The 27,430-nt window shown below is 44.4% G+C and overlaps 1 protein-coding gene across 2 annotated transcripts in view; it reads left to right on the forward strand.

The window, feature by feature from the left end:
• The first annotated feature begins 760 nt into the window (after window positions 1-760).
• Window positions 761-27,430, forward strand: part of LOC110832591 (uncharacterized) — a 364,557-nt gene continuing 337,887 nt past the window's right edge. For both annotated transcript variants that reach the window (XM_087352088.1, XM_087352091.1), the window contains exon 1: window positions 761-899. The gene's annotated coding sequence lies outside the window, so the exon portion shown is untranslated. The remainder of the gene's footprint in view (window positions 900-27,430) is intronic.

Raw genomic sequence — 27,430 nt, forward strand, 5'->3', positions numbered from 1 at the left:
CAGCTCTTGGGTTTTATTCGTGAACAGCCCGCAGGACGCTGGCAAAATGGGCCTTTGGTCGTAATGACAGAAGGTCCACCAACTTCCTGTCACGAGCTATAAATATTTTACCGCCAGTCTCATTTTACCACTATAAGCAGATTCATCTGCGTTCTTATCAAAAGGCTCCGTATAGTAAATATTACCAGTATTTGCGCTTGCGTATTAAATAGGAAAACAGGGAGGCTTTAGTTTATTCTGCGATAAGAGCGTGGTTTTCTTGTGTGGGGCGTTCTAGGGGATTGCCTGTCATCTATCGTGTATCGTGGCTAGTGATAAGCCTGCCTGCCGCCTGGATTTGCTGTGTGTTTGTTCTCATATCAGCTAATAGACGCGCGCTCCCAGCACCTCTGACAAACACGTGTGTATCGTGAAGTTTCGTGTTCCCATCAGCATTCTTCGTATCCGTTTTGGTGTTCCGAAGTATGACGTCAATGTTTCAGTTAACAGCGTTTTCAGAAGCGCATTTTAATGGTGCGCTGTTTGGAAAAATATAGCGAAACTCCTTTCGAAGCGAACTACGTAATTTGTTACTTAGTGTCCTAATATTAAAAAAAAGCAACATGGAAATATTACGGTGAGTGATGTTATGTTGGCTATAAACGCACATCCGAGTTTTAAGTGACTTTTCTTTTCGAAACCAACTTTTGTTATTTGTGGAGTGTTCTGTTTATTGTAATCCTTAGATAACTGCCAGTCTTGTTTTAATTGCGCGGTGCTCGTTATTTAAAATAGAGCTCGTTTTCTGCAAGCATAATTGGATATTTTGTGGTGCAATATCATCTTCTAGTACCAAGAACTGTGGGACGTCGCGCGGCGGGACGTAATATTTGGTTTCGGTGTTGAAGCCAACGAAACAGGTACGGACGATTGAATTTTGTATGTTTAAATCTGTTACATAAATGTCAGTATTTGGTTATTTGGTTTTGTTAAATTGTATCACACATGACATTTGCTACAGATGTTCAAGATTCTGCGTGTTTAAGAAAAAAACATAAAAGTTTATCAGAATATTCCACGTGTTCTGTGTTCAGACCGGCTCTGGGGCCCACCCAGATTATAATCCAATGGGAAACAGGGGTCCTTGTCCCGGGGGTAAAACACTGCCGGGGCTGGACGCTGACCGCTCACCCCCCATGCTGTGTCAACCTTAAGAATGAGTAGGAGCTACCCCTCCCCGAAACGCCTACATGGCGTGTAGTGAGACGGAAGACTAAAAAGCCTCTGCATGCTTGATTATCGCCTTCGAAGTGATCTGCGTTCGTCACTGTGAAACGTTACTTAGCAAATTTAGTGTCATAACCAGTTTCATAGGCTAGCTTATTATTAAGAAGCTCATAGTCGCTCATCTGGCAAAGGAAATTTTCACACAATTTTCTCCGCCCTGAGCCACATGAATCCAATCCACACCTTCTCATTCGCACACGCCCAAGTCTCCTCTTCAGGTTTGCCAACTCAAATTCTGTGTGCATGTCTCGTCTCTGCCATGCCTGCTACATCCCCAGCCCATGCCTTTCTCCTTGATTTGATCGTCCGAATAATGAAATTGCTCATAAAGTAGTTTTCTCTGCCTTTCTCCTCCTTTATCCCGTTCTCAGTTGCTCCAGGTGTGACAGAACAATAAGAAAATTACATTTTTGTACGTCGCTGTTTTGTTGCGAGTATAAAATGAACCTCCGGTGGCGTCTTGGTGAAAATCGACAGTTCTTCGTCTACCTTTGCTCTAAAGCAGCGTTTCTCAACCTATGGTACTCGTACCCTGGCGGCATGCGAGCGAATGTTGAGTGATACGCGAAGTAAGTAAGAAAATCAAAATGTAATATTAACATAAATAAGTTTTACCTCAACGCATTTGGTTGGTGGTACATTTAATGTGTTAAATTAGAATTAGTGGTACGCCTGCGGAAAGGGTGAGAGAACCTCTGCTCTGAAGATGTGTAAGCCCACACTGACAACCAGCAGCGTCACACGGCGCCCTTCTAGCAACTAAATGAGTGAGGTATCGTATAATAATTCTTAAATGCAGCTTTGAGATTGTTTTTGGAGGCGATGTTGGTGACACTGATGAATCAGACGAGTGGTGGAGGACACTGATAAAATGAGTTCTAGTACACCTCAAAAGTTGATGTTGGTAGCACTGGGAACTATCGCATTAGCTTCGTTTGTCTTTTTCCTCTAGTCCTGAACGTTCCACTGTCTCAACGTCTCACACTCTCCTTATTATCCTCCTCACTCGTTCCCGGGTCCTGGAGCCACTACAGTTTATCTGCTTTCTTGTACCTTTATAACAATTTCGAAGGCCCGTTGCAAAGAACGCACGAGGATATTAAGCGAACTCCGGTACAGAGTATGCTTTCCGGGCTTGTCGCTGTTGGATTTTAACCAAAACTGGAAAAATGTGTCGATAGATTTTAGTTGACGTGTTCACTAATTTCGACCACGCATTGCGTGTTTCGATAGCTTTGCTTTAGTTCGCAGAAAAAACAAGCTTTTGTGTTCCTGAGCGTCATTCGCTGACTCGAGTCTTGTCACAGAGACACCGAAGACTTCATAGGCCGGTTTATTTCGTGTCGTAATCACAGGATGTTCCTTCGCTTCCCCCGAATTTGAACTCCTCAAAGCGTGCGACACGCAGTGACAACGGCTTCATTCAATGTATCTGACGCAGGATTATCACCTGACCTGGATACAAAGGAACAGACTGTAGGCGTGCTACTGTGGCGCACACGTGTTTCCAAATGACGACGTTTGGGGTCTGAACCACGAGCTTTTCAATATCAAGGAAGTGCGTTAACTAGAGTAAGCCATCGGGTGACCGAGTTTAAACGTGCTGACGTGGGGAGCCATGAAGTTCTTTTGCCCCCCTCAACTAGCAGGCCGTGCGCGTTTCAAAAATACCGGTGGCCTTCCTGCACCAAGCAGCCCATCATCAAAGCGTCCGGCCGAGCATTGCACCACAAACACTTTTATGGTTTCCCAGTAAGCATATAAAAGTGGCTCCAATGTTTTAAGAGCTTCGTAATTACCAACGCGAACGTTTCTGAATCAAGAGTCAGTGGATTGGGATGACCATTAAAACGTCGTGTAGCGCCTTTTCACTAGAAGTTGTGCCGTTGTGACGGCTTTTATTCGTTGTAGGTGGTAGTTATGGGTGCGTGTAGGCATTGACGCAGTGCGTAGCTCCTATAAAACAATATGGTCTCAGCCGAGGTTGCATGAATAATGGAGTCGTACACACAGCATTTGCAGTGACACACAATGACACCTCGATTGTGTTCTATACGCCTGCGCAGAGCTAGGTCCGTTTTAATGAGCATATATTCACTGAGCAGAAATAAACACTGGGCCAATTTACTGCAGTGCTCGTGAATGAGGTCGCGGGAACTGTAACAGATCAGTGTAGCAAGGATGTGATCTACAGGCAGCCACAGGGAAACCTAGGTACATGTATGGCAATCCCGAAACGATAGATTGCGTTACGAGGTCGTAGGAAGGGAGTATTGAACCTGCTTCATTGTTTCTGCCGGTCAGTCAAATATTTTGTCCTCCTGTCTGAAAAGAGGCCTTCGCAAAGCTCCATCCTTACCTGTTGTTTCGTACGGATGTGAAACTTGAACTCCCACCCTAGGTAACGATCACACACACAGAGGTGTTTGAGAACAGGGCGACGAGTAGAATGTCTGGACCTGCGTGATTAGGAGCTTCGTAATTTGTATTTATCGCCATATGTTATTGACGAGACCAAATAAAGGAAGGTGGGGCTGAATAATGAACGGATAATATTAAAACGAAACGAAATAGATTGTGAGGGTTGGTTGAGGTGGCTCAGAGGCCGATGGTGGATTCTTGCGAACAGAGTAATTTGCCTATGGTTTCTAAAATGGAATCGCATTACAAACTTTGAGACTGCTGACTCATCGTAGCGATAAAGAGGCCTTGAATGAATGGTTACTTTTTACAGCTGATCGTCATTCGTCTTACACCCGCAATCTTCGCGCACATCCGAATCCCTGGTGTTTATTTCGTACAGAAAACAAATAAATGTATTTTTAAAAACACAATCGCACTGCGGACATAGCATTGCAATGCATCAGAAATCACTCTTCATTGTCTTCCATAAGAATCCAACAATTTGAAAAGTGTTTCCAGTAGAAGTTGTCGTCCCACCGTTGCTCTATCTCTCGTTCGCGTAATGGAGCATCTCTTTTAACAGACGGACGGAAGCCGTTCAGTATTTAATTTCACAGAGTCTGTAAGCTATACGACGAAAGAGCCACAATAGAGCTCCAAGCTCTGATGCATCGCTCTTTATCGGCGTCAATGCCAAGAAAATGTACTGATTGACTCTTTGATTATCTAATGATTCTTTTTCAACTAAGTTGGTTTCTGGTCTTCGTATGGCAAATCGAAAAAGTTGAAGAACAAAGCGGCCGTGTCCTTCCCAACACAGAATCCGAATACTTTCCTGAGGGAACTTCTGCGAACGCAAAGCTGTCATTCGGAACAACCGAAATTCGGATTTTGGAAATCTAACCTCTCGACAAAAAAAATCTTGTTTTTTGCGGTGTGGGAAAATGTTTGTGAGGGCAAGCGATTGCAGGGAGCAACACCACGTTTCTGCATGTGACGACGCTGTCTGCATCCTCACATGACGTTGTATGAGTTATGACGTGAGGAATTTAAACAGTGCATAAGGAGTTGTTGAATTTTGTACACATCTAAATGATATTTAAATAATTTAATGTACTTAAATAACTTATTAAGATTGAGATGACCTGAAAAATGGTATTACGTATATGCACGTGCATGAAGGAGATGAATGACTTGCGAGAACATGGCATCGCTGCTACAAAGATTTTCATTACTACAAATCCATGAGCGTTTTTTTTTTTTTTTTTTGTGATTGGGCCGCGTACGTTCCGGACAAAACTTTGAGTTTCATTAATACGGACAAAGCAGCTGAATTGAAGCATCAGCCCCAAAACTGTTCTTGCCTGGAAGCTCGCACTGCACATTTCGACGTATTCTTTTGAACGACACGACTATTGGCTTCGCCGTCTCCAGAGTTTCAGTCGCCACTCGACATCTCGCGTCGTGAGGAAGGATGCGTTTCGTAACCCTGGAAATAGGCCCAAGGCTTTTTGAACTGCATGAACTCCACTGTTGCGACGAACTGACTGTACGTCAAGCCTGGTGGTAACTTGTTGGGAGGATAGCCTGTAATTAAGAACTTACACAGGGAAGGGAAGGTTGCCGGTCGGGGCGGGCGGGGTGGGGTGTTGGTTCGCGTATTTGTGTTCCTGAAAACAGAAGAGAGCGTAAATCAAATTGGAAATTACTCGTTCAGAAGAATGGTTTTGCATGCGACCTATGAACATGGATTATTATATTAGTTATCATTAGTGATATGGGGGAAATTAAAGGATTCCGGTACGACACCAAATCCCTCATGGACCGTTCTGTCCTTGAATGTGGGGCACCGTGATGAAAAAGACAGTGTCGAACCGTCGGGGCTGTGACACTGACTCTGAACTGATCATCCACCCATCCATAACTGTTCGTCCTACACCCACAGCTGACAGCTTCCGTAATTCCTCCGTGCGTCTCAACACTGGTTTCTTGTGTCTTGCTGGAGAACCCCTGTTGTTAGTCCGTAAACTGTCGTAGAAGATACAGGAGCACCCTCTGTCGGCTGTTCGCTAATGCTTATTGAATACGCTCGCAATTTCATGCACATTTAGAATTTGTTGTCCTTCATCCACGTAACACAAAACACAACGCGATTATTCCCTTAAACAAAAGACGAAAAGACATGCCTGCGTTGTAATGATCAGTTTAACGACGCGCCGATACAAGAAACATCGCATAATGAGGACATTCATAATTTGCACACTTCCCATCAAGTAGGATGGGTTGGGCGGAACACAAATGATGACATAAGAAACGCTTGCAAAGTTTTGTGGGGAAACCCGAAGAGAACATACGAGTTGCGGACGGGAGGGTAACTTAAAAGAAAGGTGTTTGGTGCCAGAGTGTAAGGAAGCTGGATACAGTCTTTTGGCGGTGAAACTTCACACTGCATAATAAGAGAATTTCTTTCGTAACTGCACAAGCTCGCAGATTTTCCTGAATCAGACTTACGAGCACTGATGAATGCCAGCCGCTCTGAGACGAGAGACCGGAAGCGAGGGGGAGGGACGTGAAAGGAGATGGGATTTATGGCATTAATTATGGGCAGAGTATTACGAGGACGGGGCTCAGGCCATGTAACGACTTTTGGACTTAACGAGGAGCTCAGACCTTGTTTGCAGGGGCCACAACTCAGTCCATGCGACCAAACACTTTTCTCCAGCAAACATTTCCTGACATGAAGCACAGTATTTCTTACGAGTGCAGGGGCAGTGAGGACTGTGGTGGCGCTAGCAGGTTGAGCCATAGCACGTAAGAGACGCGGTTTTCCTCAGTATCTCCAGGAGAATGTAAGGTGACAGCTACGACCGATTGACCCCCCATCGAACCGATGAAGTTGAAACAGCGCCGATAAATGTCCCAAGGACTGAAGATATTTGTGATTGATAATTCTGAAGGACTGAGGAAGATCCCGAGGTTTCAAACATTGTCTGAATAAAAGCACTAATATAATAACATCGGAAATAACGTTTACGTGTTGGGAACCGGAGACACGCGTTTTGCTGAAGAACCGACTCAAACAATAGCGACTTGGTGGTGGTTACTCACCAGGTATAAGCCGAGTCACCTGCAAAAATCCAAAGGTGGGTGGGATTGATGCACATGTGTTACGTCTACTCGCGTGGCTCTGGAATACGAGCGCCGTTGTCTGACACCAGTCCCCCCCCCGCCCGCTGGTTAGGGTTAGGCTCTTCCTTGACTGTCAATCTCCTATATCTCTAGAGTTTCCAATCGCGCGGCTTACTCATCGCCCTGATGATGGAGGCAGCATGGACCTCTGACACGCTGGTAAACTTCTATCAGACTATACGGTGCAACAACCCAGAAGACAGCCATTTTCGGACTCACTGCCTTGAAAACCTCATATCCTACAATTTATGAAATCATAAACACACACACAACACAACTCCGGAGGACTGAGGACTCTGGTGATCAGACCAGTGTGTTACGTGCGTTGCTGATGGATCCTTCGTAACCAGGGATTTGAGAAAAGTCGTGCGAGTTTTGTGGCAGTGGTCTTCGGATTCGTGGCGCCGTAACTGTTAGCAAAGCTTCTACCAGAAAATGGAAGCGATAAGTTCCTCCGAACCGTTCGTGCCCTACAACAGTTCTCGGTGTTATAAGCGAGAAAACTACAGTTGGCATCAAAAGTTACCGTTCTGAAAACCAGATTGCAGTCGACCGGGTTCCAACATCACGCAGTCAGTCGGAGTTCTAGCCGAAGATGGCGACCCGTTACAAGACCACGTGGTGTCGCAACGTAGGAGACCACAGTCTGAGTTTTAATCGCCGTGGAAACGTCGAATTTCCCCACGTAACTAAGAGAAATTCAATCGCCACAGACCTCGAAGTGTGAGAATAATTGAACTTCATCCTCTCGCAAAGAGTTTCCCAACAGAGGCACCTGAGCAGCAGTCATGTGACCGGAGAAGCTGTTTCCTTCCCATATTCTTCTCCACTGCCCTCGCCCCAATCTCGCGGCTGCACGCCACATAATCAGATCGCAGGCAGGGCTGAGTCGCAAGCTCCCTTATCGGACTCGGCCAGACACGAGGGTCCTCGCATCCCAACAAGCAGACACTCAGCTCGCTGTTTGCTGTGGCTGCCGAATTAGCGAAACAGGTCACTCACTGCAGCAATCGTCTGTATTCTCGGCGATGTGCGTACTGCATTGTACTTTCTTCGGGGTAACTAACATTCCCCTACTGTCAGGACAAAAGCATATTCGAACTCTTCAGGTAGGCCTTTACGGACCGGACACACATCCAGCAGTGCAGACTGTACAGGTCTCTGATCGACTACTGGAGGAAAGTGCAAGTATAATATTAAAATACTTCTTTGGAATTAGGGTAGGATAAAATTAGTGGACTTGTTCTCATGGCATTATGCCTTCGATTTCACAACAACGGGAGGTGTTTTGATCTGTTTTGTAGTTATCGACTCCTCGAGGAAGACTCTGAGGTCCCACCACTAATTTATGCAGGGTCGTTAAGGAAAGGTAACGCAGATGGGTTTGTCACGTGACAAGCAGGGACCGAACTAGAAGGTGGCAAACCTGAATGTAAAGTGAGGAATCTGCCACTGGCGCTCAACTAAGAACGTATCGGTTGTGAATCCTGAGTTCTTAAAATCTGGCACGCTCTAGATGAGATTACTGGCTAGCTTCGCGTCCTGGTCACATGTACGAGTTAATTTGTTAATAGAGAATCCGCCCATGTCTGAAGTCCTCTGTGTCATTTGGCAGCAAGCTGGTTTTATACAGCGTGGAGATGTTGGTCCCCCCGCCCAAATCCCACATCTGAGGACCTCCGCTTGTCGGCTCTCCATTGCCGTGCGGCGCGCCACTGTCGTGGCATGTGCCTGGTGGGACACAGCCGGCCCCTTGCCGAGATCCAAAGCCACGATCTCCCAAATGCGAAGAGTAAGTTTGACCACTCACCGCGACACTCGGCGGGCTCGCAGCTCTGTGGACGCCCTGCCATCGGCGGTTATTTTCCAAATCCAAATTTGGATTTGGGTATTTTCTGTGTCTCGTTCAAAACTACAGAGGCGCATGTTGTTTGGACATTGGATGTACTGAAGCCACAATCACAAACACACACAAGACGATGAGTGAAGTTCGGCTGATGCAGAGGGAAAATGTTTGTGTTGCCATGACTACGACAGCAGACGCCACAACGCGGAGACCTTAACGGAGTCCGACAGCCCCGCGTACGTGCCTCGTGGCGGAAACAGAACTCATTCCCTAAGTACATAGTCGCAAGGCGAGCTGAGATTAATCCAGTGTGTTCATTTAATTCATATTTGTAGATGTTTTTTGAATATTTGATGGGCAGAGGAGGAAATGATTGAACTCCTTGCCCTGTTGTTACATTTTGAACTAAATCGTGTCAGACTTGGGTTCGAGTTGGATTTTTAAGCCAATAAGTACTGTCCACAGACCAGGAGAAAAGCCCTGCGGGGGGGAAGTCGTTTCTGGAGCGGTGCAGGGGGAATGTTTACTATCAGCTGGACTAGAGGGCTGCTATTGGTGGGAAGTGCGATACGTCAGAGTTTTACGCTACTACACAGACTGAAAACATCAAGCAGTTAAGAGTAGCGTGTAGTGAGCGCACCTCCAATGTGTTCTGCGGGTGTTGCGATAATATTCTAGATTAAATCACTGTGAGGTAATCTTAAAGCTGTACCCATCAGAACACGTGAAAGCCTGACGTGTGTTGTTCGTTCAGTGGTTGTGGAACGAATTCTTTTAGGATCGGTCGTCACTCACCGCGAAATCTCGCGCATGCGCGTATATCGAATTCCTAGCAGGGCTTTTCTCCTGGTCTGTGGAATGTACTTTTTTTAGATTCTTTTACGTTGTGCGTATTATTTACAATTTAGGGTTGGAATTCAGTCACAATAACAACAAATGCATTTTTGGGAAGGACCATCCTTACTTTTCAACCACTGAGTGTGACGTACTGGCTGGTACCATTCACCCTAACTTACCCTAGTATTAGGATATTTCATCCCATGTTGTTCTGCAGTTTCCCCCGTGTTTGCCCCTCTCTGTCTCACTCTCTTCCGTTGTTTCTCTTCCCAATCTTCGTCTTCCTCTTTCGGGCTGAGTTGCAATATTTCTGCGATTTGCGGGAGCTGCCATTGTCTCGCTCTGGGGTTGGGGGTTGGGGGAAGGTTTGTTTCCGTTCCCGCGGGCAATTGCAGCTTCCCCCTTTGACTGGCTCGGCGCCGGCCATCTTTATGTATGAACCTGTATCACCTTTGCTGCTGCTCCGAGTGTCAGCTAAAATGAAGCCCCTCATTAATATTATCAGACAAAACTCGTGTGTGTTTTATTATGTCTTAGGTTTAGAGTTCATCCACTATTTGAGGGGGGGGGAGGAATGCACGCACGTCTGTTATTCTTACACACATTGACCGAACTGCATGACGTCGAGTGGTTAGTACTCTTATTCGTGTTTGAGATGTGTCGACTCAGAGACCGCCTATCCTGACTGGGGATTACATGGGTTTCCTCAGTCCGTTTGGGCAGATGTCGGAATGTACCTTAAATTGGGCCACGACCACGTCTTTCTTCTGGGTTGTTGCACCTTGTAGTTTGATGGAAGTTTGCAGACGTTTCAGAGGCCCTTGCTGCTTCCATCATCAGAGCGATGATGGAAGTAGCAAGGACCTCTGAAACGTCGGTAAACTTCTACTAGACTACACAGCGCAACAACCCAGAAGACAGAAATCTTCATACTCATCGCCGTGAAATCCTCAAATCTTACTTAGGTTGCATGTAATTACCAGTGCGCTTCAAAGTAGCAAATCTTAAATTGATTAACGAAGATGGAACACGTGAAATCTACTTCTGCACAGTTCTAGAAAAGTGATTACGATTGTGCACGTAATTCAAATGAATTTGACTATGGACTGGAGTGCTCGACTCGACCTGCTGTCCAGATCACCCAGGCAATTAGGCAGGCAGCAACAGATAACCCGTTCACACGAAAAGTATGATCTGATCTCAGACGCCACTGGCAGCCATTCGCAAAAGACGAACTTCATGCACTGAAGAACCTCGCGTGAATAATTGCTGTACTTGTTACAGACAATTCGCAAATTGAAAACCTGGAGTGAACGCGCCATCGCATCTTATTTTACATCGATGAGGAATCGAACGCTGGCTCGTCTGCACTGGGTTGTCAGCTTTAGTCTGCGGTTGTGGTCTGTGGCAGGGCGTTGAGTGCTTTTCTCACCAGGGAGTGCTTGCATCAATACTAAGAGCTGTGACGTTATCACTTCGCGTCGCCATTGTGCCCTGCGGAGAGCAACACATTCTGCCGCAGATGGCGTTCTAATGGATATTCTTTTTTAGCCTAATTTCCTTATTTATGGGGATGGCGTCGCAATGTCAGTGTGTCTGTCCACATGGCGGATTACCATTAATTCTGTTGCTTTACGCCGTGCCTCAACAGCCCACACCCCTGCAGGAGCGCAGCACAGCCGTCACTTCGCTGCTCCTGTGGGTGTGAATTGGATTCATCTGGCTTAGGCTAGCGTGATCACGGCAATGATGCTTTGGGTTCCATGAACGGCGGAGAATTTGTTGATTGGGTGTGCATCTCAGGAATTATCCACGTCCATGAAGTTGTTATTTTTGTTGTTAAAATGATTAAACATTTTTTTATCGAGTGCTGTCAATGAAAATGTACGATTGCATTTTTAATCTGTCCTGGGGTTTATCTGTGTTTGTCATATGATTCGAACCAAATCCGGTCAGCTGGGTTGAACTCGGCATCATAATCGCAGCGACTCACGCAAAGTATGACAAACACTTCTCAGGTTGGCCTGCTGTACCACAGTCAGCGTTGTTCGCCGCTGCACAGAAGCTTGGGAACACCGACTTCTGTTTCTGATTCTTTCCGTCCGTCTGCCTATTAACGCTCTGTGAAGAGAATTTGAAAGATGCTTGTTTTGTGTCTGAGAAACGCCTTCCAGCCAATTTTCCTTGCCTTTGTTTTTAGGCGTGTACGATTACGTCGATGTCCAGCAGACAGAGTTTGGACTAAGATTTCCGCTCACCAAGGGTCTCCTTTGAAATGAAACTTCGCTTCTGAAGCGAGAAAGTAATTATGTGTGGGCTGCGGTACTGAACTTCGATTCCCGGCTGGGGTTTGATCTGTTCTTTCCTTACACTTATAAATCGAATCTAGATTGCGCACAGGATAAGGCAGCGGGAACGTGAAGCAGATTAGGTTCATATAATGTGGGGAACTTCAGCCCTTGGCCTACAATACGCCTTCATATGGATAGACAGACTGAAGTGGCTTCTCCTGCACCTTATGCAGTCCGTGATACTGACACGTCAGCGAAGGGACGGGCAAGTTCAATCTTGCGTGCTCCAGATTTTATTTTTACTTAATGTTAATTACCCGAGTTACTTTCCGCAATTCCTCATGTGCCACTGCTACGTATTGAGTCTGTATAATTGCTACAACATCCATTTTTCGTGCGTGTTTTCTTAAAATGAACTGTGTTGGATATCATAAAATTACATGTCACACTTTAATGTACCCTTATTTAATGCATGTGACTAGGCGTAACGTTACGTCACCTTCATAATAGAATATAAATAGCGGGGGGGGGGGGTAATTCCCCGTCCTCTGTATATATAACTCAAAGGTTCACAATATCACGTCACTGAACCCTGTATTGAACTAGCTGAATCCTATCCGCGTCGCACATTCCATTTTTAAGACCCGTCTTTCACGTAATTTCAGCTTCCGAGTAAAGCGTTATACGGATTTTTAATCTCTGCGTTTCGTGCTACATGTCCGGTCCATTTCATCTTCTAAACTTAAGAAATGCAGACACGCCAGAAGACAATTAATCGAGCAACTCCATTGACATTAATTTATTTGTCGAGAACATAAATTAATCCTACAACGAGAATTATAGAAACGATCCTGAGTTATGACGAATATTATCTGGGAGTAAACACAGATAAAGCGAGGTCTTAGCCCAGGAATGTAGGACAAGATTTGAATTAAGGAAAGCTAATAAATCTCTCGAAAGTGTGGCAAAGTTCAAGTGCTTGGAGCATCTGCGATACTTCAGAATTGTGTTCATGTTGAAACTAAAAGCAGATTTAATTATGGAAATTACTGCAATTCAGTCGATAATATTTTACGTTGCTCTGAGACCTCAGTGCTACAGCGTACATAGCCATGACTTCACCTGTCCATCGAGTGGGCATGTGTGTCGTTCCAAGGAGAATGGCGAGCAATACGCTCTGAGGGGATTCTTATTTCGACGCTTCACGTGATAGTCTGAGAGGCCGTCTGGTTCTGACGTACTGAGGATCTGTAGGTGAATATATATGTTACTTAAAAATTTCGCCTTTTCACTTACAACATTTATTAGATTTGATGTTAAACTGTTGAAGAATTTGATGGCTGTTCCGAAAACATGAGAGGTTCGCAGCTGGTTTATGAAAGTGATTCTTATTCCCTGTGTTGATACTGTGTACGGCAGAATTATTTTGAAAATGTTCTATGTACTGAGAATAAGATTTATTTTGTCCGGAATAATGCCCAGTTGTGTCTTCTGTGAAGATAGTAGTGAACTTTGAGTTCTCTGTAAGCAAGGAACTTTCTAACAATCTCAGTAATTATGAAGTTCTCAAGAAAGTTTTTTTTTTAATTTAGGCTTGCGCTTTGTAGCGTTGTGAAGGATTATCATGTTAACACCATTAGTAAAATATTCCGAAAGGCTAAATAAGAAATTCATCTCAGTTTCTCCAGAACTCGCTCTTCTTGTCTGGTTGTAGATGATCCCGATTAATCTGTCACGAACTTCCACACGCGTTATTAATATTCGTGAGGCGTACAACCACATACCTTCGCACTGGGCTTTGCCTTGGGAATTGCTTTCGGGGACATTTAGTCTCTTGTAACTTCTTAGTAGCTCGATTAAATAATGTTTAAGAATTAAGCCCGTACCGCAAAGAAAACATAACTCATCAAAATAACAGAGGTAAGTGGTTAATGCTGTTCAGGAAAACGGCTTGTATTTATACTTAAAATCATTCAAGACCCTTAAATAAAAAATACTCAGTTACTGAATGTTAATGTCGGCGGCACATGTTAATTACCACTGTTACCGCATGTGTGAACGAGGCTCTGTCCCTTTGCAGATAGACTCCGGCTCACTCAGGATCACTCTGGTTTGGACAACAACCCACATCGCTTATTTGCCCACTTTCTAGAGTTTCTCTCCCCGTGGTGAAACTGCAGACTTCTACTCTCTTCACTGAGCGGTTGTCATGTTTTACCTCTAAATAAATTCCAGGATAATTCCTTGAAATAGATTAGGGCCGCCTCCTTGAAAATCTAAGCAAATCACTCATGATCTCTCCGCGCATCACAGTATAACTTCTGCATTTGTATAAGCGTCATTAAATAGTCTAAGAAGGGCGTACCCGAGGCGGGTAATGACAGGAAGTTGACAGTCGGACAGCAAAGTGTCAATCCGATTTGGAGGTTCAGCATTTGGGCGGATTCATTGACACGCTAGGAATTGCATCTCTTACTGACTCATCATCATCATCAGAGACAAGGACCATATCTCAGCTTCGTTAGGTATCCTCCTGGTTTAACAGGCCTGCTAGCTCATTGCAAGACTTCATTGTAATTCTGTTGAAACGTAAATAGTAAAACGCTGCCCACGTGTTCGTGTCCTGTACTGAAAGGTACGAAGCTTCAGTGCTTTGGAGGTCTGAGGTTTACACAGCGGTTTTCTGTTTTGTGCGTAGATACGTTTCGGAGGAACGTGCGTCCCCTGTCTTCAGAGTATAAATTCAACAGCTTCATTTGCCTGCTTATAGAAATTTGGAGTGAGAAAGATTGGTAATATGTTTCCTGAAGACTGGACACGTAGTGAAATTTTAATGCATATGTAAAGTTTTCATATAATTAATAATTAATACGCCTCTCTCATCTGACGTGACGGAATTCCTCGGGTAGTAACAGCGTTTACGTTACGTGAAACAATTCTAATTATTTCTATTGTCCTTCGGGTTTATTATCGTGGTTTTGTATTCATGCCTTTCCATCATAAGGACAATTGTTACGAAACTTTCTTGTGGAGATGTTAATGGATGTAATGATTTTCAGAAATTATGTTGCGAAACTGCGTTTACAAAGCATGCACACATTCGCGTGTGAGATAAATACTATCGTCATTAGTTTACTTGGCGTCTGTGATTTTGGTTCTGCTCGTCACGGCTTGGTTTATGCAACGGAACGGCAAAGCAAGTATCCACCGGTACGCATGCGCAGAATATGTCATCTCCGACCCACCGCCCTTCTTGTAAGACGGCAGGATAATGACGCGGACAATAGGAATACAAGTTCATGGTGATTATATGTTCCCTGTACTCTTAAACCCATGCTGAAATTTTCCAAATATGAATACAAACATTCACTTAAATTTGTGTTCCTTGGAATTTTTAATATTTGCTTATGCTTATCTGTTTTCTAATTCACTGTAGCTGACGTCAGTTCGTGTTACTTACGACCACTGTCAGACACAGTCCTGTCCCTACCAGTTAACAGGAGTCCTATGCTAATACAAATTAAATTACGTCCATTTGCCTCTCAGTTCGCCTGGAGTAATGTAGAATCGGTCGTTTCTATCCGCTCGTAAGTTCTCTGTTAAAACAACGAGATATGTTGTTCAGACTAAGTTGTTGGGTGGATGGAAACAACGCTCAAGCAGTGTGAGGTTTGTAGAATGCATACTTTACAGGGTTGTTGAACAGGAAAGGAGAAGAACACGGTTGCCATGGTGACAGATCGATCCTTGTATCATTTGTACTGTCACATCATGAAGCACGGTGTAGAATTTTATGAAAATAAATAATAAAGTAGGGAAATGCAATGTCTTAAAATGTTTGTTACTCTGTTGCTCTGCTATGAGCTCGTAGTTACAAAATGCCTGAGTAGGAACACGAATTGGTATCTCGACACGGCCATTATCACTTTCACAGTTCATCGTTCGGAGAATCTGGAGTACACGTGGGCAGAGATGAATTCAGAGGAGGGTCCATTGGCTGGCTTCACCGAACACCACGATGGACCTTCGGGTTCTACAAAACGGGAACATTTCGTCATATTAGTAATTGCCGGCGCTGTTCAGCGGAGTTAAGGGTCCCGCCCTTCGGAACTCTTTAATGCACCACGCCAGGTGAGAGTTCCCGTAATGATTGCCCAGTTAGTGTGCGCACGGTTAAACCAAACGACGAGCGGATGGTTCAGTAGCATGAACCTCACATATTCTGTCGTTGCCTTGTTCTTTGGTACGTGGCGATGCTGAAATTGTTTTATTTCAGGTTTTGAGTTCGGTTTTTGCACTATTCGCGTAATTTGATTACAGAATTACTGAGCCGTTTTGTTCTTATGCGAAATAAATAAGTGTTTCTCAAACTGTGTCCCGCGGAACTCGAGTTCCTCACGACGAGGAGAAAAGAATTCGTTGGTTGTAATTTTCGCGATTACTTTCCCAAAATATTGAAACAACGTTTTGTAACGGAAGCAGATGTTGAAATGATACAGCTTAGATTGCGTAATTGAATTATGTGAGAATTTGGAGAATCCCAAGAGAGAAATCCTCCTAAAAGTCTCCTTCCTCTCTTCCAGCAACTGATGGGCAGAGTCCGCTCTTTTGAATACGCGTACATCATTATCCGAAGTAGGAAACGCATTTCCTGATATTAGAAAAAAAGAACTCTTTTTATTAAAAACATAACAGAATAACTTTTCTGCTTCTTACTTGCTAGCAAATACCCTTGTCTTGAAACACATTTGTACTCGTTAAAAACGAATATTTGTAATAATTTCCGATCTTTTCTGTCCCATCGTCAGCTTCAGGAATCCAAAGGGTTAGAACAAAATATCCAGACGGAGAACGGAAACCGATGTTCTGTCAGCGGGTGTGAGAAAACTTACAGGTACACTACATAAACGTCACCTTTGGAGCGAAGTGAAGTAGGGCGTGGTTGTACCTTCCATATGCATTCCAGTGAAGGAGGGAGGGCAGTTCATTTGTGTGTGAAACTCTAGCTAAGCCTCGCGATTCCTTCAAGATAGGGGCGGTGGCGGCCTCCTTTGTCCGGTCGGTAACTACAAGGGCGACTTCTTCTCTGACGTGTTTCACTGCAATGAATCAGTTTTTTTATTCTTCTTCTCCTTCCTCCTCCAACTTCTGCACCAACTTTCCTGTAAGACAGACATCCCGCGCTCACAAACTCAGCATGCATGATGCATAAACAAATAACTTAACTATATTCCTATATATTTATATGACTTTTTTAGTGTAAGCCCCTCCGACTGTTTAAAGCGACGCGTTGTGCTTCAGAAGCGTGGGAATCTCACAGAAGTCGCCGCCGAATTCATGTCTCGAGACAGCGAAACGAGTTCATTACTTAACTTTGCTTTTATGTGTTATTTTTTTGTTATGTCTTGCTATTCGCACTGGTTTTCCTTTGGTATGGAGCCTGGAAGTAATAGGCATTCAAGTCACTGTGAGAAGAATATGAATTCCACAACAAAACTTGAAAGTCTTTGATGCAGCCGGATTTAAAGATGGACGCCAGACATAAATAGCACACCTCACAAACTTACAAATTTCCTCCATGGATCGCAGTTCTTTACATGCCGATAATAGCTCAAGTAGCCAAGAAATTAAACGTCTTTTATGGAACAAGAAGGCTCATTACCGTGCTCACAAAATCCTGGCACTGACCTCTATCCAGAACGAATTGGATTTGGTCCACATCTTCATACGCCATGTCCCCGTTTTAATATTGTTATCCTTTATACCCCCTGGATTCATGAAACTTTCACACCCACGCCAAGCAGTTAGCCGGTTCAGCAACTACTTGGCTGTGCCCTCTCCGTCGCAACTGTGCGATGTACGCCGCTCTCTGCTGGCAAACGACGTCGTGACGTTTCAGTTGCAAACGCATGTTATGCCGTTCTTGCACCAACGCTGTGGAGCTGCTCCGTACATATTTCAACTCTAGCTGAGTAGCTGGTTGCACTGATAGTACTTAAACCTGTGTTAAAGTCGTGTTATGACTTCGTAATGCTTTTTAAGACATGCGCATGAGATACGTACAGCCAGAATTGTAAAAGTGAACGAAGAATTCAAACCTGTTCAGGCAGTCCGAATGACGAGGGAGACTGACATTTGCTGCTATCAATTTGGTGGTCAATTTCAGTGGTTCACTGCACTTTCTGATGAAAGGACTGCCCTGTCCAGTTCACACCAAATACAATTACTTTTTTATTTATAGTAATTATGCATTTTCTGCGCGATGTGCATGTATGAAGGCATGTGCTGTGTTTATATCAGTCTCTCTAGTCTGACCTAGCTAACCTTGTGGTTCATCTGTATTCTGTCTGCGTGTCTTTCCGTCGGTTTTCCTGTATCTCGCATGGACAACGCCTGAATGTTTGTGGCCCGCTTACCGTAAGAACGAATTTCGAGTTGTTTGATAAGCCATCGAGTTTTGGCGCGTCGTAAGTCAAGACGAACGAGCAGTCTTTTGTTTTCATGTGTTGATGCTCTTCTGTAGGTCCTGAAGTGGCACTTTCGTTGGTATTTTTCATAGTATGAGAATTAGCTACTAAAGATTTGGAATATTTCCTTCAGAAGAGATCATGGTGTCATGCGACTGGTACTGAGCCATCTTGTGTTACTGCTTATGATGCCTACGAGTAAACAGTTTGTATCTGCCTCCCGTTACTTCGAAGCGACCATTGCAACAAAGTAAGTCTCCTAAGTAACCAAGGGACTACGCCATGGTACACACTTCGGACTCAAATAGATTATCTCAGACACATGAACCATTTCCTTGACTGTTTTTTTTCAAAATTCGGAACCTTCACTTCTTTTTTTTTGGGGGGGGGGCAGCGGCCCCCCAAACTGAGTATCCTGTCCAATTGTCGTTTTTCTGTCACTCGAGGCTTTTAAATAATAGGATATGCCTACTGTGTGCGTGACGACCAAGCTTTTGGCAATGTCGTACGTGACAGAATGTGCTATTTAGCAAGTGCTGCTACCATTAGGTATCTTGTAACTAATTCTGAATGAGGTAAAGTTCAAAATGGACAAGGAAAAGATGTGGCAGTGGATGAGGGCACCCATGAAATTTACTCGCCGTTGAATTTCAACGGGCCTTTATCAATAGTACTTTATAGCAGGCTTCGAAATATTTTTTCCACGCTCTTTGCACTTTATCGTTCAGAAACATCACACCATTCCTTTCTGCGTACGTAACCTGTTCAGTTGGAAGAGTGTCGTTAAGTAACGCATGACTCAGTCCAGGTGTCCCCTTGTCCAGCCAACGAGCGGCGGCCGTGGGGCAGTTTCTGTCTCGGTGGTTCGTAGTCACTGAGCAGGACACGACGTCTTCCGGTCAGTGCCTGAGGAGCAGCGCGGCCTATGCGCGACTGCTTAACAATCCACTTGGAACCAACAGCAGCTAATTCGTAATCAGGAGATTTTAATTCAGTGCCCTGCGTAGTAATTGCTCTGTCGCAATCAGGGGACCGAGAAGTTTGCGACGGGCGTGGCTCGACCCCGGATACCCTGATTATTGTTTACGGTTCTCGGTCCCGGCTCATGCCCGGTGCGCCGAGTTAGGCCTAAATATGCACGATAATTGCGAATGGATGCATAGTACATCGTTACGATCCGTGCAGTGTGTGGACTTTTATCGTACTGTACAAAGGTGAGCACAACGCGAACGTCTGTGGCGGATTAATGCACACGACGTTTGCGGGCTGGGTGTTCCCGTCACTTGTCCTTGTAAGTGGCGGACAGGCTACTAATTATTTTCAGTAATAATGGCGTTGCTCATGTTTGAATGCTAAATCATACGAAAATATCACTAAGCTAATAATCCAACGCGAAGGTCTATTTTCACGTTCACGAGACTCCGTCAATGGACACTCTTCTAAGAGTTTTGAGTCCGAATCTGAGTTATTTAAGATCCATTTGTTGTTTTTCTGTCATTCGTCATACACCTGAGTCTGCTGTGTGGCCGACTTAAATTTTCAACTCAACTTTCTCGTTCCTCCTGCGTGCTACATGTCCCACTCATGCCGTCCTCCTTAATTGAATCGCTGTAATAATATTAGAACCGAACGAGTTCCTCGCACTCCTACATCATTTTCGGGAAGCGCCGAGTTCAAACTCGGCCCGCAGACCGGCAATCCTGATTCCGGTGTTTTGTGTGCTTTTCCTCAGTCTCTTCAGGCAAATGCCACGACCGATCCCTTCCAGATCCTCTACAGTTCATTTATTTACGAGTATCCTGCCATTCGACGCTAAACCACTGAAAGCTTCGTTAAATAAACTATAAATAAATAATGGACAGTGTTCGGGTATGAGTAATACAAATTTTGATGCTCGTCATTAAGCGGAAATCTGCATTTTCGTGTCACTTCCTCATTGACATACGAAATCCTGGAATCAACGGAAATGCAGAACAAAAACCAAACATTTCAACATGGCAGCCCTCGCTATTGTAAAAGAACAAGGACTGTGCGTATAATAGGCGAAGTCCTTTTATTTCACTGTAACGCAGACATGAAACGGCAATTAATTACATTAATCACGTTCAAAGCAAAGATAATGATCTCGTTATCTGGCCCTCAGGCGCCCTCCCCCCACGCCCCGCCCGGCGCCGCGCCTGTCTCACTCCACCTCAGAATTCTGTACCATCTGTCCTTCTCTCTTTTCATGGACCTTCATTTTGAAATAATAAGTACGTTCTGTTTTCTTAATAGCAGGTATGCGTATTATGTGTGCAGTCATTCTTTATTTCTGAGGCCCATTCGTTTCCACTTTCAAGGTCGAATATACAATTCCGCTTCTTAAGTGTATGGACTCAGGTTGTTTTAATTTAAACGTTTAAGTCTTGTGTGATGGTTGTTCATTTGCTTTGAATTTGAAAAAGAAAAATGAAAATTATGTCCCAGCAGTTAAGTTACATTCAAATAATTTATGGACCATAATGCTGCTTAAAAAGGCAATATTTCCGCTTCTGTGGGACCCAAAGATTCATTACCGAGTTCACAACAGCCCGCTACCTGTCTGAGTCCGATGAATTGATTCCACGCCTCGTTACACCATTTCCCTATGACTAGTTTTAATGTCGCCGTAATAACGAAACGTCGGTGGAAGACTGAAGTGCAGCCATGTTCGGAAACACGTGCACTAAACGTAATTGCGGTGTGACCACTGTCACAGACGTTTAGAAATCATCAGTTGGTTTAACGAGACTGCGATCACGTGCCAGGCTCCAACTTTTAGTTCCGAGAAAGGTTTGACATCATTTGACTGAAGGTCCTCTGACTTGTGCGTCCTAGAACTCGATATTTTTGGGCCGTTGTCTCGTCTGCGTCATGAATGTGAAGATTTTGCGTTGACTGAATGAGAGGAGAAGGGTAGATGACTGCCTTGTCGGGTACCTGCTGCCTCAGTCGTCGGTGATAACACCTCTGATTACTGGATAATTTAACGTCTTCATATCTCGGACTGTTTGGTTTGGAATGAGTATTTGGAAATGATGTGGATGAGTGGGGTCGCGGTCGATTTTAAGCCATTGTCACGACAGCCGGTCTCCGGTCGAGATTTAAGCTCGGGACGGCCTGAGTACGAATGCGATAACCAGCCGCTCGGTCGTTATATCCTGCGATCACCGAGCAAAATCAATTGCAAGTGAGCATTGAAATTTAGTGCGGTAAGTGTCTCCTCTGTAATTACTGAGGGCGGACTGATTATTTTATGTAAATCCACGTCTTCGGTAATTTATGGTTGGCGTCGAACGTTGGGGCGTGGACACATGTACTGAAAGCGGAACTCTGGATGCGAACTTACCATCAAACAAGTTACTAAATGTGCAGTACCCATAGCGTAACTAATTTGGTATATTTGCCAGAATCTGACTTTTGAACTAGGGAATTCGCCGACTGTGGATTCCGTACACAGCGGCCGAGAAGAAAACCAGGACACAATTGGAAAGCCCGAAGAAAGGCGAATGAACCAGATGCGTTTCGCGTGGGCGAACGCGTATTTTCGGACTTTAGTTCTGTGTTATTGGTGCCTTGTCTTACCCAAAGTTTTCGGGTTCTTGGATGTGAAGAGACGGGCGCTCCTCAGGGATTCAAAATTGTTTAGGAAAGAAAGCGAGAAAATGGGGAAAAAGAAGACTTCTTAGTAAATATGTCTTATGTTCTGGTACAAATTCTGCTTTTGCAGTGTGATTTTGTTACATGAATCGTTGCCAACCTAAAACACCGTTCACCCGTCCTTCAGAAAGAGTTTAAATTGTAAAAAAGAATTGGATGACATTGAATTCACCTTCGTATGACTGAATTAATTATTTTTCTCTATTTATTTAAATAACTATATGTGCAAGGTATCTTCGTGATTTTGGTTGATAGTAGACTGCACGCAAAACTAAGCTTTCGGTCACGATCAGTTGAAATGGCTTCTTCGATGGCAAAGTCTCGCCAGGGTGTTAGAATACAAACAACCGGAGTCAGGTCTCAAATGGAGATAGGAGTGCAGTTAAAAATGCCGTGTACGGGGAAGTTCTTAATTGAAAATAAGCCCGCATTGACTGTTCTTTGAATCTGTTTTTCGGACACTGAAACCGTAAGACGAGGGAAAGAAAGGAAGGCAATGAATGAGGTGGATGATGGGTAGGGTTGGGGGGGGGGGGGGGGGCACAGCCCTTATAATACGTCGTCCTGTGCCCGCATGCACTGGTATAGGAGGTGACTGTCCATGCATTCTTAATCTGGGCAGTCCCTGAAGGTGACCTTGACTGTCCGGATGTCTTACATCCGAGGCAACAGCAACCGACTCCCACTGAACGGAAGCTGGATGTGATGACCCGGAGGCGAAGGTCTTGCCGGGAATCGAACCCGTTATTTGTCACTGTACTGACTGAGCTTCGTCGAAGATTTTCGTGTTATCTCAGCCAAAGGCCACGAGAGTAGAGTTTTAGGTCGAGACGTTTGGTCCTTTGCAGGCGGAATGCCACGTGATTGTAAGCGGGCAGCAGCTACGGACGTCGACTACCCGCATGTTAGTTGTTCAGCATCGTCGTGTGTGGAGGAACTACGTTATCCTCCTTGAAATTCCAACTAGTATTATTCCGCTAATATGGGCTACGCTGTTATCAAACACTGCAATGACTTCATCTTATTTGTAGGCAGCGTTTTCCTCCAAAATATCTGCTTGATACTGCGTGATATTCACAACACTAGAATGAATAGGAACGGCCATTCCTGAGTTTTGTATATCTACTGTGAAGAAAGATACAGCATGTTCCTTCAAGACTTCGGTAGTTCGTAAGGTACGGATCGAAACGTTCGGGACTGCAGAAGTGTAAGGGGTGAATTACGAAGCAGTCCTACTGCAGCCTCGCTGAGAAATCTGATTGGCTCTCTTTCCGACCTTTCAAAAACCCACGAAGTGATGAAGGTTTTCGGCGAAAGTTCAAATGACCCCCCCAAAGGCGTATGGAGGGCTGGGAATTAGCTGCATTTCTTTTCATTTAATAATCTTTCGTTTCTTCCCTGCTTGTATGTGTGCTTTCGCAACTGAGCGGAACAGAGTTCTAAGAAACTGTTTTCTGCTTACTTCGGCAACAAAATATGATAAAATCACGCATCCTCTCTGTAGACGTGTATGTACTGGGAAATGTGATCGATATATTCGTGATTGCTTCCGTTTACAATAATGCACCTGTCCTGTCCAATGAGGAAGCGGGAGACGGTGGGTTAGGTTAGACGTGAAACAACGCACAAACTCCGAGCCCAGAAACGAGGCCGTGGCTGTGATGAGGTCTTCTGCAATGCTCAAAATACAGCGCGGATAATTCATATAGGCGTTAGGCGTAGGTCGTTGACTCTTTCTGACACAATTACTGTTCGAGTTGATCGCCCTGATAACATTATTCGACAGGGTTCGTAAGAAAATTCAGGAATAATTCCAGTCAAACAGGAGCATCCACGTGAAGGAAGGCTGAACGTGGATTCAGTGGATTCGGCAATCCAAGGTCAGCGACCAACATGGACGTAGGATCGCAGGTCGGAACCAGTGGAGGACTCTTGCGGAAACGGTAATGAACCTTCAGGTTCCTGGTAAAGCGTGGCATGTCATTAGCTGAGCGACTGTCAGGGTCTCAAGAAGGAATCCGATCGATTCAGTTTGAAACTGTTATGGCGTGTGATTGAGATCGGCTGTAGACCGTGTCAGGTATCACCTGCCACACCTGTTGGTGACGTCTTATCTAAGCAAACAAACGCACACACACACACACAGTGCGATGACAGGACGATCCTTGGCACGCTGAACCCGAACTTTACTACGAAACCGGGGAACAAGGGCCCAAGTGCCTGCGCCGTTTATAGAATATGCCCGTGTCACCACGGAAGGGGGAATCGCTGTATGCATGTCGGCATATCAGTCTGCACTTTTTTCAGGAGACGCTCATGCACTGCGGGCGGGTCAGTCTCACAGGCGGCAGAACCGTGGAAATAACGAGAGACAAATAAATTTAATTTTGAGCAAACAAAGAAATATGATTGAAATATAGAAGGAAAGGCAACAAGAGCGAGAGGAATGGAAATGAATTAGGACAGATAAGGGAATGGTAGGGGAGGTAAAGTAGGAAAAAGGATGGAAGAAATGCGTACATGCATTTTATTAGAATTGTTATTAAATTAAATTAAACTGAAAAGCGACTGCTCTTCTGGCAGTGGTTTGATTGTTTAAAATGCACCTCCAATGTGAAGGGGCAAAACGATGCAACGTTTATTGCTTCTTGTTGCTTTTTGAGATAAACAGAGCCGAAATGCAAGTAATGATGAAGTTGCTAGTTTGAGATCCGCCCTTTCTGACTGCAAAGTGAACGCAAGAAGCGATTCGCTGTGAAGACTTTCCTTTCCCACAGCAAGCGGCTTGCTGACTGCCCGCGTCCTTAATATTACGCTGGGCCCTTAGAATTCCCCTACTCAACAAGTTTACGATTTACTGGGCTTGGAAAAATGCTTTGTGTGACGTATCTAATGGAAAATGAGTCTAAGTTCTTACCAGACCGCCTAGAGTTTCTAGCAACAAGTCAACTGTCCAGGCCTGTGGTCGCTTCGAATTCCTCGTTAGCTAATTAGAATATTTCCATAATTTAGCCTACGAGGGAATTTCATTTAGCCTGCCTATGCTTCCCTCTCTCTCTGGCTATTGGTTATAAATAATCCCGGGGCGCGCTTAACGTGGCATGTCCGCCGGTATTCAAAACCTTCTTGACAGTGGTCCACTTGCGTACGTTAGTGGGGCATTATATGTTGTCTGTCATTTAAAGAGCAAAATAATTGAATTTCTAAAATCTACGACTTTTCGAGGACAAAGCTAGTTGCTTGTAACTTGAAAGGATGTGTAAGCCACTGAATCTATGTCCGTCGAGTGGAAAATAATGAAGTTTAAGAAATAATTACGTTTGCACATGACAATAATTGTACTAGCCAGATGAAAATTTACCAAGTTGTGGAAGGTTTCAAAGAAAGAGCTGACGATTGTTAATGATGGCATGATGGTAGTCGCTTAGCCAGTCAAGAAATTCCGTCTTTTATGCAAACCGTAGTTAGGTTACCGTGTTCACAGGAGGGCATTACTGGACTCCTTGCTGAGACAAACGAATCCGGTCCGCGCTGTCACAGCCGCCTCATTCAGGACTTTCTCATTTTATTCTTGTATCTACGTCGAGATTTCTTCCCCCCAGGTTTTTCGACCTCAGTTTTGTATGCGTTATTAGTCTCAAACAGAAAAAAGTACAGCACGAGCCGCGTCCATCTAATGCCCCGTCCGTAGTCACTATAATCGCATTTGGTAATGAGTGTCAGTCATAAACCATTTAATATTAGCCAAGTTTTTAGTTGGTTACTTTTAAAGAACCAAACATATAACTGGAAAGATAATAACTGCATATTAGGAAGTGTTTTAATCGTTAATTTCAGTTAAACTGAAAGTAAATTAGACTTTTAAGAACAACAACATTCAAATTCGGTGTCCTTGTTTCAAACACGTGCATATACGTAAAAAGTAATATGTGACAAGGGGAAAGGTTTCCTGATATTAGCATGTGATTGGCGTCTAACCAGAATGATTTTATGCACAAAAAATACTTCTCTTAGCAGCCTTAGTAAGCAAGTGAGGGAGATTGTGCTATTGGAAAACAGCGCAACGGAAACCCCGCATTACAATTTGTCAGGTTCAGGCCTGCGGACCTCGAGGATGCTCCTTCCTCTGGGCCTTCCGTCGACGTCGCTTCTGTAACCCGCAGACGCCGAAGGCCATTGTGCCTCGCTCGTCATACCGTGTGGCTGCTTTTGCTCTCGATTGAATGCACCGTCGCTTACCGATAGTGAAGCGGACCTTGGCGAGACATCCAATTTGTAATCGTCATTAGAAATCGAGGCTGAGACGAACGTCGTGCACCTGAGATACTCACAGTCTTCGGGAACCTGTGTCGGGGCCTTCTTCATAAGCGCATTCGGAACCCTGAATCACCTTTTAGCTAAACTCGCGTCAGTGTGCCCGAATGACGCATCTTGATGCAAATTTTATGTTGGAAAAACTTGTGAAAAATTGTCGAACCGTTTTGGTTTTATGACCTTGAAGTGCGTGTTAAACAAGTTGATGCATGTATGCATGTATGTATATATAAATGTTTTCTGTCTTCGTGTGCGCGTAATAACAGTGAACTGTTAGGCCTTAGAACTGATTAGCAACTAACACCGAACAGTTTCACGTCATTTATAGTTTCTCCTTCCGCACGCCCCTGTCAGTGTAGGCCACCCTCTTTCCTTTTAAATCCTAGTCTTCATTAAAGGCTCATTCAGCTCGTGGAAGTCTCCAAACCGAGTCAGCGAGTGCCAACGCACTTCGCGACGTAATGAGACCTCCATGATTTGTATTATTCGCCGGCTACGGAAGAGGCGTGTCGATCGGACACCGGAGGATGCGAACTGCGGAGGTTGTAGACCGAAACCATCTCAGGTGGAGGGATATTCTGACGATGACCTTAGTGGAAAAGGGCGTAACTGTATTCAGAACTTACTCGTTATGAGACTCATTGAAGAACTTGTTGTAACGCCGTAATAAGCCTCGGATATTCTTACACAAAATCCGTCAGTTTACTTGTACTTTGAGGCGGCTTAGTTTAATTTGGTTTAGTTGGTAGGCTAAAGTCACCTCGCTGAGTATATGCTATCTGTATTTACACGTTTAACATTTAACGACGCTGCTTTGAATCATCATCGACGTGAAGGAGATAAGAAAATCCCAGCAATGGAAATTTTGTTTTGTAAATTTCTGAACTGAATAACTACGCAACCAGTTTACATATACGGTGAGTACATATTTGTTATCTTATCATGTTTGTAATATTTACGTGATGAATAAATATTATGACGGCGGCGTATCCACTGCGTAGTTTTCCCTCCGGTCGAGAGCGGCATAAGCTCCTAGTGCCGCTGTCTGTGGCGTAACAACTGAAGAAAGGTAGGTGTACTCTACTGGAGTACCCTCATTTTCGAACTACATTCTTTGCGTTTTTCATGTGTTATTGGGG

This window comes from Zootermopsis nevadensis, unplaced genomic scaffold, assembly GCF_977971745.1.
Source record: "Zootermopsis nevadensis isolate Lab colony 2312 unplaced genomic scaffold, Znev_1.0 Znev_ptg000020l, whole genome shotgun sequence".
In the NCBI taxonomy this organism is placed as follows: domain Eukaryota; kingdom Metazoa; phylum Arthropoda; class Insecta; order Blattodea; family Termopsidae; genus Zootermopsis; species Zootermopsis nevadensis.